Source organism: Gopherus evgoodei, chromosome 7 (genome assembly GCF_007399415.2).
Source record: "Gopherus evgoodei ecotype Sinaloan lineage chromosome 7, rGopEvg1_v1.p, whole genome shotgun sequence".
Lineage (NCBI taxonomy): Eukaryota > Metazoa > Chordata > Testudines > Testudinidae > Gopherus > Gopherus evgoodei.
Genome location: NC_044328.1, coordinates 35,796,550 through 35,816,157, shown reverse-complemented (window position 1 = coordinate 35,816,157; position 19,608 = coordinate 35,796,550). Strand labels below are relative to the sequence as shown.

At 42.3% G+C, this 19,608-nt stretch overlaps 1 pseudogene; it reads left to right on the top strand.

Annotated features, from left to right (window-relative positions):
• Nucleotides 1–2,372: 2,372 nt before the first annotated feature.
• On the top strand, nt 2,373–12,323 carry LOC115654530 (annotated as a pseudogene).
• The last annotated feature ends 7,285 nt before the right edge of the window (nt 12,324–19,608 follow it).

The following is a 19,608-nucleotide window of genomic DNA, read 5'->3' as shown; positions in this document are numbered from 1 at the left end:
TTTTGAATTCAATAAAAGTAAAGTTCTTTAAATGTTCTAATTCTGAAGTGTATTCTTTTGTTTCATAATTAGAGGATCAGAAAGGAAGAATCTGCTAGAACAATCTTGAATGATAAAGCTAATGCGACGGTTACAAGATTCTAATATCTAATGCTCCATTCAGTGAGAAAAGACACACTATTAACATGTAGCCGATATTAACATTGAATCAATATTAGTTTTTTGTCAAAAACTTAATTCAAAGATATAAGTTTCTTTTACTTTATCACAACACCCAAAACAGACTGCAGAATCAAAAGGAGAATCCTGCTCATTATTGTTTAAACTGTGAACTTCTTGAGACTCTGCATCCTGGTTCTCATTAGTAAAAAAACTTTTTAGATAACTTCTGCAGTAGTTTTAAAGATATAAGTGTCTTAAATCATGCTTATTAAAACCAAGAGACTTGCTAAATTTGAACAAAACTGTCGGCCTTTTAAAGCAATCAGCACATTTGTACATGCATAGGGGTCTGAGAGCATTTCTCTCCTCCTATTGCCATGTACATACTGTGATAGACCCAGGCCAGTTGGGAACAGCAAAGTAGTCGAAGGGAGATATACTGGCCACTGGATAAGCAGTTTTCTGTTCCCTGAGTGACCAGAGCAGGGGCTGCTCCAGGCTAATGAGAACACCTGACTCCAATTAACCTGCTAAGAGTCAGGTGAGGCTGTTAAGCACCTGACTCTAATTAAGACCCCTCCGGCTCTAGGTTTTATGCCGCCTCAAGCAAAATAAAATTTGGCTGCCCCCATCCCAGCCCTAGGCACCCCCCCCACCTCCCTGCTGCCCCAGCCCTGGGCTCTCCCCTGCAACCTGCACCCCCTGTTGCCCCAGCTCTGGGCCTCCCCCTTCCCGCACCCCCCTGCTGCCCCAGCCCTGGGCTCACACACACCCCATGCTGAACCAGCTCTGGGCACCCCTCTTCTTCCCCCCTTCCTGTCCCAGCCCTAGGTCACTGGTGACTTGCTCCGAGGGCGGTCATTCAGCAAGAATTTTGGATGTGTACAGGACACAGACAGGATTGGTTCCCATATGGTTACAGAACTGCAGAAAAGTGGAACAATTTCCAGCTTGTGTGATTGGAGGATATCTGGATGCATATTATAAGACTGTTCTCCATAAATGAGGAAAAGTCAAGGTGCCTTTATTATTCCTTTGTTCCACTCTTTGTTTCTGTGGGTAATTTGCCAATGCAATATCACTGTCTTCCTTTTAAACAACTAAAAAAAATATGGCTGTTGAAAATAGCAATTCCTAAAAACCACTGTGAGGCATTTCTTGCTCAATTTTATCCTACTTTTTCTACAGCAAATTACAGTGGATCAGTATATTTGATTTGAGAGAAATGAAGTAACAGCTGCCCAAACTGAGCTTGAGCGCTCCTGAATTTTGAGGTATTCAAATCTGGAAGGCAGGTGCTAGATTCCCTTTCTGAATATTAGCTAAATCTGGAAAGGAAAAGTCAATTTCTGCTTCCATGGCTCAGAAGTGGAAATCCTCCTAAGTGCCTGGTACTGTATCTAAAGCTGCACAGCTCCAGTAGAGCCTCCCCTCCCTTACTTTTCATTTTAAATTCTAGTGGGATCCACGTACCTCCCTTGCTAGGCTTCAGATAGAGAGGGGCACTGTTCATTTAGTCCACCCAATTCCTTCTTTGGGGGCTGCAAGGTGAAGTCACACCAGTATCCCTAAGCCAGTCTGGGGATGTCTTCTGAAGGGGATATCTGGGCCAAAGCCTTCTGTTCCTTGGGCACATTTGTTCCCCATTCACAGTGCCATCCCGCTCTATTAGTGAGCTCAAGCTGCAGCATGAGGTTTCAGCTACCACACTCCCTCCCCCGCCTTTCCTGTTGGTAGTGGCCAAGGGAATGCTGGGAAACATAGTTCTTTCCCTGCTCCAGGGCTGGTTCTATAGGCAGGGAGCTAACCAAGGAACTACAGCTCCCAGGGCCCCTGTTGGTTCTCAGCTCCCAGGCTCGATAGCTGCCAACCCTGCAAATGGGCTGCCCCAAGCAGCTGCTTGCGTTGCTGGTGCCTAGAGCCGCCCCTGCTCTGATGCTATAAAAGCGCTCGCTCCAGTCAGGCCAAAGGAAGCCAGGGAGCCAGAGGAGAGGAAGTGCGTGTGAGGGTAGGGTGACCAGACCTCCCGATTTTATCGGGACTGTCCCTATTTTTGCTTGTTTGTCCCGCGTCCCAACCAATGTTAGCTCAGGACACTGGACAAACAAACAAAGGCTCCGGAGCCCGGAAGGGCTCTCGCCCTCCCCTGCCCCGACTCCCCCACTCCCTCCCCCGTTGGATCCCTCCTCAATCCCTGCCTCTTGCCAAGCATGCCATGCCCAGGAGACGCAGAGGAGCGCGGGGCCGGGATGAGTGTGAGTCCGGCCTGGCCCCAAGCAGCCAGGACTCAGGTGCGGTACCTGGAGGAAGAGTAGGGGGGCGGCCCACGGGGCCAGGCGGCGGCTGTTCTCCCCACCTGGGCAGTGGGACTTGGAAGCAGCCGCTGCTGCAGCTCCCACTGCCACGGAGGGAGGAAGTGGCCAAGCATGTGGTGCTTGGCAGCTGTGGCTTTGGCGGCCGGGCCCGAACCCCCTGACCCCAGGCCTGCTGCGGGGACCCAGCAGCGCGCATGCTGCGCCCAGCCCCTGGCCAGTCGCTTCTGGGCTGGCTGCCCAGCTGGTGCAATCCCGCGGCGGAGGCATCGGCAGCCCAGCCCTGTTCATTCCCCTGCCGGACCCAAGTGGGATGGTGGGGGCTGAGGCCTGCAGCCCCCACTCCGGGGCCGCCGGCAGGATTGCACCAGTTGGGCAGCCAGCCCAGACGCAACTGGCCAGGGGCTGGGCACACACAGCATGCGCACTGGGTCCCCGCAGCAGGCCCAGGCTCGGGGGGTTCGTGGGCGCCACAGCCGCAGCCGCTGAGCTTGGCCAGTGACCGCTTCATCCCCCCACGGCAGTGGGAGCTGCAGCAGTGGCTGCTCCCGAGTCCTGCTGCCCAGGTGGGGAGAACAGCTGCCGCCTGGCCCCGCAGGCCACCTACTACTCTCCCTCCAGCTACCGCGCCTGAGTCCTGCCAGCTCTGGGCCAGGCCAGACTCACACTCACCCCGGCCCTGCGCTCCCCTGAGTCTCCCAGGCCTCCCTCCAGTGCTTGCAGAGGAAGGAGGAATCAGGGGTGGGGGATTTTTTTTTTCGGTCTGCCGCCATTTTTTTCCCCTCTGCCCCCACCCTCCCCCCCCCGCATCCCGATATTTGACCTGGGTGATCTGGTCACCCTATGTGAGGGACTGGGAGCAAGAGGCATGCAAGAAGCTGAGAGTGAGTAGGCATACTGCTGGAGGACTGAGAAGTACAAGCATTATCAGATATCAGGAGGAAAGTCTGGTGGTGAGGACAAAGAAGGTGTTGGGAGGAGGCCATGGGGACGTAGCCCAGGAAGTTGTAGCTGTCGCGCAACTGTACCAGGAGGCACTTTAGACAGCGGCAGTCCACAGGGCCCTGGGCTGGAACTCCTGCCAACTCCTGATCAAACACAGGGGGAATTGACCTAGACTGTGGCTTCTACCAGAAGGGAAGGTCTCTTGGCTGTTTCCCGACCCACAGGGTGAATCTGTGAGGTGAGAAAATCCGCCAATAAGCGCAGGACCCACCAAGGTAGAGGAGGAACTTTGTCACAATACATAGAGCACTAAAAATGGTGTTTCTGAACTCGAAAACAAATTCTAGCACAAAACAAATGTCTGAGAGTTAGCAAGGGTTAAAAGCTACATTTCAGTCTTAGTTATATTGTTTACTACTGCTTACGTGAAGTCTCAGAGTAGAAAATATTTTAAATAGTAAAAACACTCTTCAATATCAAAAGCATCTTAGTGATGGCTATAATATTAATTTTTAATTTTAAATTAGTTTCCAGTGTTTGCTGCTGGCAAACTCTGTAGCTGCTAATGAATGGAAGAGATGAAGGATGGGAATTGAAAATACATTTTTCAAAGAGTAACAAGTGGTGATAAAAAAAAATCTTTAAACATGTTATAGCTTTACCAGCCACCCTCAAATCCTTTAGACCAAACTCTCTTGATTGTGCATCCCATCAGTAAAAATTTTTGGAACATGCACCCCCAATATATGTATATTTATTTATGTATAAATTATATACATGTACTACTGTACTAATATATTATGTACAATATAAAACATACATAAAAGTAGAAATTAAAAAAAGGATGAGATAAAGATGACATAAACAATATTTTTAATTTGTTTTATTTTATTTTATTTATTAACGGTCCTCCTGCCACGCTGCCCCTGTGCTCCAGCAGCGCTCCTCCTGCCATGCCCCCCAATGGATTGTTTTGCGCACTCTCTGGGGTGCGCACATCCCACTTTGGAGACCACTGCTTTAGACTATCCTAGATGATTTTAAAGAGAGGCTTACTGAAGTGGAGCAGAGAATGGGTAGCCTAAAGGATCACGAAAGTTTACAATGAATTTGCAATACTGCCCACTGGTGTAAGATAAGAGAGCCTGCCTACTGGCAGATCTTGAATCAACTGCCTGCTGGCAGAACTTAAATCAAATGAAGGAGTGACTAAAATCCTTAAAAGGGAGCCAGGAGAACAGCATGTTGGCTTCCTTCTGACTAGCATATCATTGAAATTGAAGATACAGGATTTGATTTAGAGATAGGGCACATCACAGAATGTACTTCAAACCCTGTTAAGAGCATGCCCCCAGTACTAATAAGAGAACTTTTTGTCTCCAGCACCCAGAGGAAGATCTGAGGCTTGCTAGAGACTTGGACTGTATTTGGTAAGAATATTTCAAGATAAACAGCTTACAACTACGGATGTAGAAATGTAGTCTCAATGCTAGAGATTCGTTTGTTAATGTAAACAAACATCTCCAGGAGAAAGGATTAAAGTTTTTTGCACTATGGTATCCAGCCAAAAAAGATTCTAAATGGTGAAAAAGCTAGATTTGTTAATGCTCCAGAAAAGGCGGATAATTATTTGGTTCCTATGAAGATGTGGATAATTTACAAAGAACTGCTGGAGGGACAGAGGAAGAAGATGGAAAGGACAATACAGAAGAGATTGTAGTGGAAAACTGTCTTTCTAAATTGCATTGTTGGTTATTTTCTTCTTTGCTAAAGGAACTGGCTTAATTAGAAGGGACTGGAAAATGTTTTTCTTTCTTACCCTGGAAAAATTGATTGAAGCTTTGCACCTAACTCCTATTTCCTTAATGGTTTGAGCTATTAATTTTGATTAATTATATTTGATTAATTTTGAATCTGAACTTCAAATATCAGACCCATCTCTAGTATCTGTAATGAACAGGATATTAAGGTCTAAAGTAATTATGGCTCTTTACACCACATCTACTGAGTCTCCGACACTGTGTGGTGCTGCTGTTTTCCAGAACTGAGATCAAATACAGCATAAACAATGCAGCCTAGAGCTTCACATAGCCCGGGCTGAATATTTTGTACCCAACATAGTATATGACAACCAGTAAAATAAGCAACAGGAAAACAGGACTCAGTCCTGCATTATTCAGCTTATAAAAGTTATGTGTTAATGGACAAGATGGTGCTCAAGAATACGTAGTATAGTTCCTGAGTTTTGCAGGCCCAGTATAACTTGTTTTCTTAGGCAGACTATATGGAACATTAAGCTACTTGGTCATAACTGTTGAGCACACTTTCTTCTTGGAAGAGTTAAGCATAATTCAGATAGCACTAATATGTAACATATATTATTCTAAGGGGCTGACCCAAGATGTGGCATTCTGTAGCTGTAACATGTTTGATCCATGGAATTGAATCTCTGACAGCAAGTCAAATGACAATCCTGAAATGTATATGAATATTGTAAGTAATGTATTAAAGAAAGAATTGGGTTGTGGAGAGGGGAATCTCTGAGAAACAATGAAATATACATTATTAATTCACCTTATTTTGTGGAATAAACTGACAGAGGCTATAACAGATAATGCCCCCCAGATCAGATTCCTTGAAAATATCCCACCAGAAACTACTTCCAGTAAAACCCCCTAATAATAAATACATGGCTTAGGAAAGCCTTCAAAAATTGAAAACCTGTTGGCAGTCTGAGACCAAAGCCTTTGATTTTTTTTCTTTCTGCAGGGTGAAATAATTCAATACAGGGGATACCCCAGTGAGGAGTATGATGTTGTGACAGCAGACAGCTATATCCTCAGTGTTAACAGAATTCCTCATGGGAAAGTAAATGCTGACAACGCGGGTAAAATGTGTGTCCATATTAAATAGGAAACTTGTTGTAACCTTAAATTTCTTCCTGTCTTAAATATGACCTAGATTACAGCAACACATACAGGAGGTTTACAGGGGTCTTAGAAAATTCTGCAAATCTAAAGATGGAGTTCTACTATTGTTAAGGGGCACCAGTATTTTTCACTCTAGTTTTAGTTTTTTGAGGATGTTTGTGGTGTATACTATATATTTTAATTTCTATAATATGCATGGAAGGAAGGTTTTGTGGTTATAAAAATTAAGCCTGGAAGTTTTTGAATGTGTTTGCTGACAGACATACTAGTCTTCATTTCATGTCCGTTTACTGACCATGACAATGAACAAAAGTTCCTTCTACATCAACTGAACCATCTTGTATTCCCATCCCTTATACTACTGTTCTTCCTAAGCATTTCAGCAGGCATTCTATCTGCTCTGCATGAATGTGCGTGACAATTTTGTACAGAATGGAGAAGAGTTTCCCCGAGTTACCTGAATGCTAGTTTTCCTGCAGTGACATTCCTGTCCTGGCCTCTGGCTGTGGAAAAGTTGATCTGTAGCTTCAGCCTTGCAGGAGTTAAACAGTGTCCCTGCAAGGACCCTCAAACATGCTCATACTCTGCTTCCCTCTTAGGCCACGTCCAGACTAGGAATTAAAATCGATTTTAGATACGCAACTTCAGCTACGAGAATAACGTAGCTGAAGTCGAATTTCTAAAATCGAGGTACTCACCAGTCTGGACGGCGCCGCATCGATGTCCGCGGCTCTCCGTGTCGATTCCGGAACTCCGTTCGGATTGATGGAGTTCCGGAATCGATGTAAGCGCGCTCGGGGATCGATACACCGCGTCCAGACTAGACGCGATATATCGATCCCCGAGCAATCGATTTTAACCCGCCGATGCCGCGGGTTAGTCTGGACGAGGGCTTAGTCTCTATAGAGAACACATTACCAGTGCAAATTGTCTTTATGGTAGGTGGCAGAAAATGCTGTAGAGAAGCACTCTAAAAGCTGTTAAAGGACCATGACGTGTATATGAGAATCTGGGAGAATAAAGATGCAGGTAAAGGTCTCCTAATAGTCAGAGGACAAGGGAAGGAGTACTGGGTGGGTAGGGAGGACAAAAGGAAACATGGGAGTATTACATAGAAGACAGGAAAAGAGGAGGGAGTAAGCAAAATTGGGAGACAAACTGAAGGCTGATGTGATTAAAGGCTTTTGCCTGTGTGGATGGAAAACTGAACCCTGGTAGTATGAACCTTTGTGTGTGTGAAAAAGAAGCTAGGGTGACTGAAGTGCCACTGCTGCAATCTAAATGTTGAGGTCTAAGTCAGTTATTCTGCCTTGAGCAACATTGTCTCTTGTCCAAAAGATGCACCAGCCACAAATCTAAAACAGAGACCACCAGTCTGTAGGCTTTGTTGCTGTTCAGCATGGGCTCAAGGGGGAACCTTTATAATATGGGGACAGTAACTGTAGAAGTAATATATAAAGTATATTCAGTTCATGCTGATATTGTGTTTTTGTAAACTTCTGTTATCTCTCCAGTGAGACTGGTACTGAGTTTGCTGTCAGTTTTTATTGGTGCAGTCTGCCAAATTTATGATGATTTTGATTAACTCCTAATTGTCATTTATAAGTCTGAAAATACATAGTTTGGATTAAGGAAAATCTGTTAGGTTTTTGCTTATTTTCTGTATCAATTTCAAAAATAAAGCACTAAACCATCAGTATTATTATAGACACACATGAACATCATTCATATAAAAGCTTCATATGTTTGTCTGAATGCTGTGTAAATTTCAGTTACTGTTTTAGTTTAATGTTTGCCTAAATAGTATGAAAACTCATCTCTTCCTTGGCATGCACTGTTCATCCTCTTCATAGTGCTCTTCTGCGATAGTTTCTTTTGAAACAGTACAAAGCTTTTCCTGCTATCAATTTATTTTTTGCACACTTAATTTTGAGTCACTGCAGATGCAATTTTTTTTGTCAGAATTTGCCAGCTGAATGATATTGAAATGTTCCATGGAGATGGTTCAATTTTAAAGAAGATCCTCTGGAAACCAGCCAGGTTTCAGAACACTGCCTGGCAGGCAGGTTTCTAATGGACATACCCTTAGTTTCCTGTCCTGTTGCCTACCTTGGCTCCCCTGAAGCCCAGGTTTCCAGGGCACACAGCTCCAGGGCAGCCTACCAGGTGGACTGCTCTGAAGCCAGGACTCCATTCCTTTTTGTGGATAAATTTGAAATTTTGGGGATTTGTTCAAATTGGAATGAAACCATCTTTCAAAACAGTGAAATCCTCAGCAAAATAGAATACCTTTCTGTGCCATCTATATTAATTTTCTAAAGAAATCATTTAACTAGCCTCAGTTGTAAATAGGCCCTTTGGCTGTTGGATCTATAGAGCTTTAATTTTGTATAGTAGACCATATGTATGCTAAGGACATGAACTATGTTGTCATCTTTAAACTGCTTGTAGAAGTACCATGGCTGGTGAAATGTTTCTATCACAGCAATTTGTGGTGGTGGGAAGGCTGTGGCTGGTGGGTTTCAGAGCAGGAGCGAGTGGTTGTTTGGTTTGGAGGGGAAGAGGACTGAGAGTTTGGTGATCAACTTAGTTAAGACTTTGGTGAAGACTAGAAATGCTCTTTGATAGCAGCATACCCTCCTAGCCATTCAAACACCCTTGGTCCCTGGAACCACTTTCTCTGCAGAGATTCCCTTTCTGGGCTTGGGCTGCTATTTGCTTTCCTGAGGTGGAGGGGAAGCTTCTTTACCTACTAGTGTACTCCAAATACCAGCTCTTTGGGACAAGTGCTCACAACTGAGATCAAGCTGGGATGATTGGCAGATACTTATTTATTCTAGGTCTTTTACACAGAACTGTGCAGGGAGCGGGGCAAAAGTAATTACTCTGAAAAGGAAATGATCTGAAATACAGTGGTATAAGGTGCACTGGCACTCACTACATGACGCTTAAAACCAAATGTAATCAGAAGTTACTGAATGGGAAATAAACGTGGACACTTCGTGTGGAGGAGAGTAAGAGAAACTGACTCAGTGAGATACAGATATTGTGGGAATAGGTGTGGAGTACCTGAGGAAACTGAGCCCAATTGCTTGCATTCTCTCCAATAGACAATGAAATCCTGGATCCAATAATCAGAGTGATAATCACTAACCTAAGATACAACCAGACATGTACTGTTTGGAGCCTAAACTACATATCAAAATCAAATAATTTGAAAATCAAGTATAATAGGACTAATACTGAAAGACACTCTCTGTTTGCATGTTGCTTATGGTAATAATAACCCATTTCCTTAAATCTTCTCTAAAGATTTCTATATTTACTAGTGATGCATTTGAGAAAAACCATTTTCCCCTGACACTTTTCTTGGTTTAGATCCACTTGCACAAAAAATGAAAGAAGGGTTCTATGCAGTTTTCCTACTGTGAGGACATATGTCTTTTTAAATTAAAATCCTTTAAAATACACTCCTTGGCAATTCAGCTAAATCTCTCTCCAGAAGTTAATGCTGGATTTAGGAATTTGACTATGAAGCATGAGCATTGTTTTATTATCAGTGTCACAGAAGTTTTGCTTGTGTGGAATATTCAGTGTCTCTCTCTTTCAGGTCCGAAGCCTGTTGTGTTTCTGCAGCATGGTTTACTTGCAGATGGTTCCAAACTGCATGGGCTTCATTTAGCAGATGCTGGCTATGATGTTTAGATAGGAAATAGCAGAGGGAACATTTGGTCCAGACGACACATAAACCTTTCAGTGCTCCAAGAGGAATTCTGGACTTTCAGGTAGACTATAATTTTGGGGAAAACTATGACATGAGCAGTTTATTTTGTTTTGTAAAGTGATGCTGGGAATCCATTGTCCTAATAAAGTAAAAGCAGCAAAGAATCTTGTGGCACCTTAAGACTAACAGACATTTTGGAGCATGAGCTTTCGTGGGTGAATATCCACTTCATCGGATGCAGCGTGAGTGAATACCCACTTCGTCGGATGCAGCTGCATCCGACGAAGAGGGTATTCACCCACGAAAGCTCATGCTCCAAAACGTCTGTTTGTCTATAAGGTGCCACAGGATTCTTTGCTGCTTTTACAGATCCAGATTAACACAGCTACCCCTCTGATACTAATAAAGTAAGAAACACTAATTTCTAATTTCACAATTTATAGCTGGATTTTCAGAGGAGTTGAAATCTTCAGCTCCATTCAAGTCCATTGCAGTTGTAGTTGCTAAGCATCTAAAAAAAATCAGGCCTTGAGATGTCAGACTGCACCTCCAGAATTAGTGGACACACAAAAACATGTAGGTCTTATTGTCTTTCTCTATCGATACAGTATTTGGAATTCTCTGGGGGTCAACACTACAAATATTATAGTTCTTGATAAATCATTAAATCAAATAACTGACTGTATTGTGTGGATTTACCAAAGGAGTAAACAGTTCTACACAACCTATATCTAAAACAATAGGTTCTTATTTTTAAACACAGTTACTGCCTATGATCTATATTGATTGGTGTAGCTGGAACAGAGTTTAAATATAGTTCCTTATGTCAGTTCCTGGCCCAATGCAGAGGGGGCTAAAAACAGTTGAGGTGCTTGAGGGAATAATATGGAAAAGCTTGTAGTGCTATGACTGTTTTTCAGTTCTAAGGCTTTTGGTGTTCAAATGCAGACAATTACACAGCTAACATACAGATGACCACCCTTCCTTTTGTACCTATGATGAAATGGCTAAATATGACCATCCAGCGGTGATAGATTTTATTGTGCAGAAAACTGGACCAGAGAAACTATATTATGTTGGACATTCGCAAGGCACCATGACAGGTAAGTTTGAGGGGAATGCAGTGTCTGTTGTTAACAATGGAACTATTTATCCTTTGAAGTCTAGATCTCTACCCTCCCCCCCCCATACTAACCCCCCCGAATCCCAATTTCTGCTGTGCTGGAGATATCACATGTGACCAGAGGGGAACTTTTTAGGGCAATATCCTGTTCTGATAGCTGTGTCATCTGAATGTCATGTTCTGTTTTTTGACTTGCACATCACCATCACCAATAACGCTGATACAACAGAAGTGTGTGGTTAGAGTGAAATTAAGGTGTACACCATGAAGTGCAGATTGTGCTCTTGGGCTTGTCCATACTAGAAAGAAGGTGTATACTTAAAATATGTGAACTAACAGGTCTACAAGCAGATTACATTTTTAAAGTACCATTGCCCTGTCTTCATAGTAGCTGCCATGCAGTAAAATAAACCATTTTATCCTAGGGTGAACAGGCTCATAGAAATTCACTTAACAATTCTCTTTATGCATGAACCACAGTAGAAGCCCATTCAGCGTTGCAATAGTTATTTGGTTTCTGCAGTGCTAATGAGTAATAAATGCTTATTTCTTTTGCTCAGATAAGTAAATCTGGGTCTGGCACTACCAAGGAAGGACATCTGAGTAGGAGGTGCCATTCTGACAGTTGTTTTTCTGACTATAATCACACTTCAAGGAAAACCTGAAGCCAGCAAAACTTTGTTCCAAAAAAATGTTTTATTAAGCAAAGCAAAGGCACTAAATTCCATTCCAGTTACTTTCATTTGAAAGAAAATTACAGACTGAAAGTATCGTCATCTCATCATCATACTTTAGTGGGGGTTTTGCAGTGTGTGGACCGCAAATGCAGATAGGTAATGTTTACATAATAAACAGCTTGTGTTTTCAACTGACCCTTGAAAAATTCTCAACATTTCTGTTCTCCTTACAGTTTGTAAAATAGTTTTCACAAAATCTAGACATTTGTGCTTGAACAACTTGCAATAGTAACTTGCACATCTCTTTCTTCATTTTCTTCTTTTGTAACATTTTCAGCCATGCGCCAGCTGGCTCAAAGAATCAAAATGTATTTTGATTTAGCTCCTGTAGCCACTCTTAAATATGCCCAAAGTCTGTTGACAAACTTGCATTTCTTCCCGATGCAGTGATCAAGGTATGTGTTTTTTTAGACAGAATATCTGTTAACCAAAGTTAGCTGGACTTTTTTGGTGGGGATTCTAAAACCAGTTAGGACAGAACAGTTAAAATGAAGTGAGACATTCTAGAATTTCCAGAGATTTTACTGTACAATTTGTACAATGTTAAAGCTAGTCACATACCTTAATCCATAATCTGTGTTCACTGTGCCAAAATTTACCCATAAAGTATAGCAGAATTAGGGAACCAATTAGAAGGATGGGCAGACTTCAGTGTCACAGGGGAATGTAAAAGTCTTGGACTATTCAGAGAGCGTATGAATAAAAGGAGACATGAGAGGTTTATAAAATAGAAAATGGTGTCACAGTAATAACAAAGCATTGCCACTTAGCCCTTCCCCTAATACAAGAAAAGGGTTGCGTTCAGTAAAACTGAAGGGCAACAAATCTAAAACCTTAAAAGGAAAAAGCTTAGTAGGGTTCAAAGGAGGATTAGGCATTTATATGGTTAATGAGTACATCCAGCTATACTAGGTGAGGTACAAAACAAGAGATTTTTGCCTTATTGCTTCAGGATATAAAACAACCTTGAGCTGCCAGGGATTGGAGGTGTCTTCTCTGACTGGTGTGTTGTTCCATGATTCTCTGTTATAAGGATTCTAGTATTTCCCTCTGAAGTATGTGGTACTGCAGATACCAGTAATTGTACTGGTTGAGCCAGTGGCCTGATCTGGTATAGTAATGCCTATGTTCCGGTAGCTTAGCCAAAAGATGGAGGGAGAGTGTGGTAGTTTAGCTGTATCTGAAGGTTGTAAATACCAAGGAGGGAGAGGAATTACTCAAGTCTATCCAAGAGGTGTAAGTAGAAGGAAATAATTAAGGTTTCGAAAATCTGAAGGCAAAATTCTTAACTGGGAGGACAATTGGAATAGTGAATAGTGTGTTGAACACAGAACTTGAATATACTTAGGAGACATTCTGTGATTGGCAGATAAAACCTGCCTTTTCTTCTATCTCCAATCTCTGTAATTTTATTAAATATGAATCTTTGTAATTTTACAGACTGTAGTTGGGGCAAAAGAATTTGTATGACAGAATTTTTTTACTGACTTGTTTGCTGCTGAATTTTGCGGCCAGGACATGTTATCAGAGTTTTGTGGCAACCTCATGTTTGAGCTGTGTGAATTTAATGAGAAGAACTTAAATATGGTATGTCTAAATCTACAATTGTTCCTCAGATATTTTTTGCAAAACAGATTTATCCTTGAACTTGCCTGCATTGATTTATGATAAATAAGTAGATCCATTTAGTGAGATAAAACTTGTTATGAAATATAAATGTTTCCTTTTAGAGCCGAATATATATCTATATAACACATGCCCCAGCTGGAACCTCTGTACAAAACATGATTCACTGGAAACAGGTAGATCTTCTGAAATATAAAGTGTTCTGCAATCATTATGTAACAATTGTACGTGATGTTTGAAAATTGATTTAGGGCCAGTCTCCTATTTTATTGTCCTAATTTATTCTCAGTGCCAACAATTTAGCAATCAAGCTGGCATTGCCACAGTGAAAGAACTAATCTCCCCGTAATCATACTTGTGTGGCATGAACATATCTCAATACAGAGCAACCTCACAGGGCAGTGCTGCTAGTTTCTTTTTCCCCTTTATAATGTACAAATTAGCATGCAAGTTAGTACTCGGTGCCAGTCCCCACCCAGGATACATGGAAATATAATCAACAAAATACCCTTTTTTGTCTCTATAAAGGAATGGTAGAGTAGACATGCCATTGTCACAGTTCAGGGTAGCAGCATGGTATTCCCCCTCCGTGGTCCAGCAAGAGCACTTACTCTTAGGCTTTCAACTCACCAGCCATTGGCTTTCTTGAGTGGAAATCCACATTGTCACTTTCTTCTGACCTAGGTATGTCCAGGCTGCACAGTTCCCTGAATTCACTATTATTCCCAGCAGAGGTAGATTGCCCAAGGACACCTGCTTGCTTTCTCTTAAAAAATGGTTAGCAAGTGTAATTGCTACAGTTATCAGGTACCACATAGCACTTCCTATGCAAGCCTACTTTAGTCTTAAGGTAAAAACACTACACAGAAAACCTTTTAAAACAATAAATGAACCTATACACATGCTAATAAACTTACCAAACATCACCCTAATGTGGATTCTGCAGGAGCAGTCCTTCAGCTCCACCCAGGAGATTCCTTGTGGTCACAAATTCATTCAGTTTAAGCTCGGAACAAGCACTCAGTCTTACGTGACCTCAGTAGGCCAAATCCTTCCAACACTCCCCTAGGGATTGGGGCCTTCCATAGGCCAGCGATCCTGTTAATTTGTTGGATCAGGGAGAATGTCCTGAGTCAGTCTAATCCCAGTTTATTTATCCTAAAATCCTTTCTTTGTTGGACCCTGGAGAATCCAGTTTGAACTAGATTATGCAAACCTCTGCAGAAGCTAGTTTCAAAGGCTAACTTTGGAGGGGCAAATTCAGTAACTATTTTTTTCCTTGTTTTAGTTAAAACATATACATTTTATTTTCATTTTTACTCTAGGTGATTAAAAGTGGTAAACTGAAAGCTTATGACTGGGGAGTACCATCTAACAAAGTTCACTATGATCAGGTAGTGAAATGATGTGAAAACATTTCAGTATTTTCATTTTTAAAAAACTGTAAAAAAAAAAAGCGAGTGGGCATCATACTATCCCATTTGGCAGCAAAAGAAATGGTAGCCAAGCAAAAGCTATACTTTAAAAAAAAAATTCCATATTAGGGGCCAAATTATGTTCTCATTTATACCAGTATAAATCCAGAGAAATTCCACTGAGTTTACTGACAGATCTATTTGGGCATAAGCTTTCGTGGGTAAAAACCCACTTCTTCAGATGCGTGGAGTGAAAATTACAGATGCAGACATTATTATACTGACACGTGAAGAGAAGAGAGTTACCTCACAAGTGGAGAACCAGTGCTGACAGGGCCAACTCAGTCAGGGTGGATGTGGTCCACTCCCAATATTTGATGAGAGGATGTCAATACCAGAAGAGGGAAAGTTGCTTCTATAGTGAGCCAGCCACTCCCAGTCCCTATTCAAGCCCAAATTAATGATAAATTTGCAAATGAATTTTAGTTCTGCAGTTTCTCTTTGAAGTCTGTTTCTGAAGGTGTTTTTTGTTCAAGTATGGCTACCCTTAAATCTGCTATCGAATATCCAGGAAGATTGAAGTGTTCTCCTACTGGCTTTTGTATGTTATCATTCCTGATGTCCGATTTGTGTCCATTTATTCTTTTACATAGAGACTGTCTGGTTTAGCCAACGTACATGGCAGAGGGGCATTGCTGGCACATGATGGCATATATCACATTAATAGATGTGCAGGTGAATGAGTCCCTAATGGTGTGGCTGATGTGATTGGGTCCTCTGATGGTGTCGCTATAGTAGATATGTGGACAGAGAGTAGGCAACGATATGCAGACAGAGTAGGCAATGAGGTTTGTTACAAGGATTGGTTCCTGGGTTAGTGTTTCTGTAATGTGGTGTGCTGTGTAGTTGCATGATGAGATTCAAAAGTAAATCTTTGGTTTCCACTAGCAAGAGGCATAACACCTCTTCAGAGAGCTGAGTTTTTAACTGGAAGAAATGCAGTTGAGATGTTGCCTGGAAGTTCAGCAGTTTGCTTTGAAGACTCATCTGCTGGAAAAATATTGTGATGATGAATCAATGTAGTCCTCCAGATACTTTAAATATATCTTACTTGAATATCTCATCCTTACGTCCAAACATTTTACAATCATAATAAGAAGAAGTGTTCAGGTAAATTGTAAGGAAGGCTTGTCTATATGGAGCAGTAAAGTGGACTATGCAGGTGTGATTTCTAAACAGAGGCAGCTCCAGGCACCAGCATGCCAAGCGTATGCCTGGGGCAGCAAGCCTCGGGAGGTGCTCGGCTGGTCGCCGCAAGGGCGGCAGGCAGATTGCCTTCGGCAGCATGCCTGCGGAGGGTCCGCTGGTCCTGCAGATTAGGCGGACCTCCCGCAGGCGTGCTGCGGAATCCACAGGATCGGGGACCTCCCACAGGCAAACTGCCAAAGGCAGCCTGCCTGCCGTGCTTGGGGCGGCAAAATACCTAGAGCCGCCCCTGTTTCTAAAGCATGCAAACAAGTAGCAGATTAATTGGTCCATATAGATCCTGCTGGTGTGAACTAAAAGTTCTCAGTGCACTAGGGAACTTTTTAGTGCACATCAGCAGGGTCTACATGGACTAATTAATGAGCAACATGTTAGTGCACTTTTGAAATCATACTCTGAACATCTGCATTATTGCTATGTGGGTTTTTTTGTTTTGTTTTTGTCTTGTCTAAGTATCCTGAAATCTCTCACCTGCTACATGAGTTTATATTTCTCAGACTAAACTCCCAGAAATCCAGGGTGGCAGACTTGCACTCTCTACAAGGAGGAACCTGCCAGTATTACTTTTCAGAGGGTCCTGGGCTGGGAGCTGGTGGACTGGGACTGCATTGGTCCCCTTACCATACCCCACTTAAGGGCAAAAGCCCAGATGCAGGAGGAAGATCCTAACAGTCTCAGTCTGAGGTCAGAGATCTGGCACCACTTCTGAAACACCATCTGCCTCTGAGAGAGAAAGAGACACAGAATGGAGGACAGGCGGACTAACCACTACACTACCTAGCTCCCCGAGGACACTATCACAATAGGCTAATGACCACTTAAGTTCGGTTTTGATAAGATCACAAAGAAACTTTCCTGAAGGCAGTTTGCGTGTTTAAAAATGCATTCTTCCAAGATACAAAAAGATACAAGATACACTCTTTGTAGGTGTATGTCAGTGAAACAAGGACAATCCATCCCACCATCAACCTCAGCCTGGACCAGTCCACACAAGAGATCCACTTCCTGGACACTACAGTACTAATACATGGGTGGCCACATAAACACCACCCTATACTGAAAACCTACTGACCACTATACTTACCTACATGCCTCCAACTTTCATCCTGACCACTCCACTCAATCCATTGTCTACAAGCAAGCTCTACGACACCATCACATTTGCTCCAACCCCTCAGACAGAGACAAACACCTACAAGATCTCTATCAAATGTTCTTACAACTACAATACGCACCTGATGAAGTGAAGAAACAGATTGACAGAGCCAGAAGAGTACCCAGAAGTCACCTACTACAGGACAGGTCCAACAAAGAAAGTAACAGAATGCCACTAGTCATCACCTTCAGCCCCCAACTAAAACCTCTCCAGCGCATCATCAAGGATCTACAACCTATCCTGAAGGATGACCCATCATTCTCACAGATCTTGGGAGACAGGCCGGTCTTTACTTACAGACAACCCCCAAACCTGAAGCAAATACTCACCAGAAACCACACACCACACAACAAAAACACTAACTCAGGAACCTATCCTTGCAACAAAGCCCGTTGCCAACTCTGTCCACATATCTATTCAGGGGATACCATCATAGGACCTAATCACATCAGCCATGCCATCAGGGGCTTGTTCACTTGCACATCTACTAATGTGATATATGCCATCATGTGCCAGCAATGCCCCTCTGCCATGTACATTGGCCAAACTGGACAGTCTCTATGTAAAAGAATAAATGGACACAAATCAGATGTCAAAAATTATAACGTTAAAAAACCAGTTGGAGAACACTTCAATCTTCCTGGCCACTCGATTACAAACCTAAAAGTCACAATATTACAACAAAAAAACCTTCAAAAACAGACTCCAATGAGAGACTGTTAAAATGGAATTAATTTTCAGATTGGACACCATCAAACTAGGCTTGAATAAAGACTGGGAGTGGATGGGCCATTACACAAAGTAAAACTATTTCCCCATGCTTATTCCCACCCCACCCCCAATACCTTACATCTCCTTGTCAATTGCTGGAAATGGGCCATTTTCATTGCCACTACAAACAGTTCTTTTTCTCTTCTGCTGATAGCTCATCTTCACTGATCACTCTCCTTATAGTGTGTATGGTAACACCCATTGTTTCATGTTCTCAATGTGTGTGTATATATATATATATCTTCCTACTGTATTTTCCACTACATGCATGTGATGAAGTGGGCTGTAGCCCACAAAAGCTTATGCTCAAATAAATGTGTTAAGCTTATGCTCAAATAAATAAGGTGCCACAAGTACTCCTGTTCTTTTTGTGGATACAAACACGGCTGCTACTCTGAAAAGAGGACAATCTTGACTCTGTGGGTGGAATTATGGCCTCACTGAAGTCAGTGGCAGTTTTTCCATTGTCTACAATGCGGCCAGGTTTAAACCCTATATGTAGGAGTATATCAGTGAAATTGGCACAGAAAGCTCCTAGAAGTGATCTGAGATTGGTGATCAGTTGTTACTCCATCTCTATTTATGTGCCAGGTCAATCGTGCCTTTCTGTAAAATTCTCTGTTGTCAAATGATTGTTTGCCACCACTTACTAACTACATGAGCAGAACATCTGGCTCTCGATGCCTCTATTTGGCAGGACACTTGGTAAAGTGATGTACATCTCTCGATGTATTTATAATTTGCATCTTAATTAACCTTAGAAATGTCAAATGCAGAAGAAGTAATACTGGTTTGTATTCAGCCACACATGGTAAGATATTTTCTTTGAAACTTTCAAAACAGAGAGCTTATAGCATTTCAGTAATGTTATTTTACAAACATTTGTTGCTTATTATATTACAGACACTAATACAAACGATGAGGAAGAGAAATTCTTTTTAGGTTCTGAAAACTCAGTTACCAGTAAATGGCTACTGTCAATACAAATTCAGTATTTTTAGCACTTGATGCTAGACTGGAAGTCTGAGACACACAGTGTCTGACTGTATGGGTGTCACTTTGGATCATTAATCTGGCCACAAACAGCCTAGGCTTCATTCTAGCATATGCTGGCTATGATGTTTCAATAGTAGAACAACAATATCATCTAGAAGATGTGACCCTTTCAGTGACCCAAGAGAAACACATTGCTTTCAGGTATCGTTACTATTTATTTCTGTTATTGTAGTGCCCTGTAAATGCCAGTCAGGATCGGGGCTCCATTGTACTGGGTGCAGACACAGTAAAAGACAATGCCTGCCTCAAAGAATTTACTAGCTAAGGGTATGTCTACACTATGGGATTTTCCGATTTTACATAAACCGGTTTTATAAAACAGATTGTATAAAGTCGAGGGCATGCGGCCACACTAAGCACATTAATTCAGGGGTGTGCGTCCATG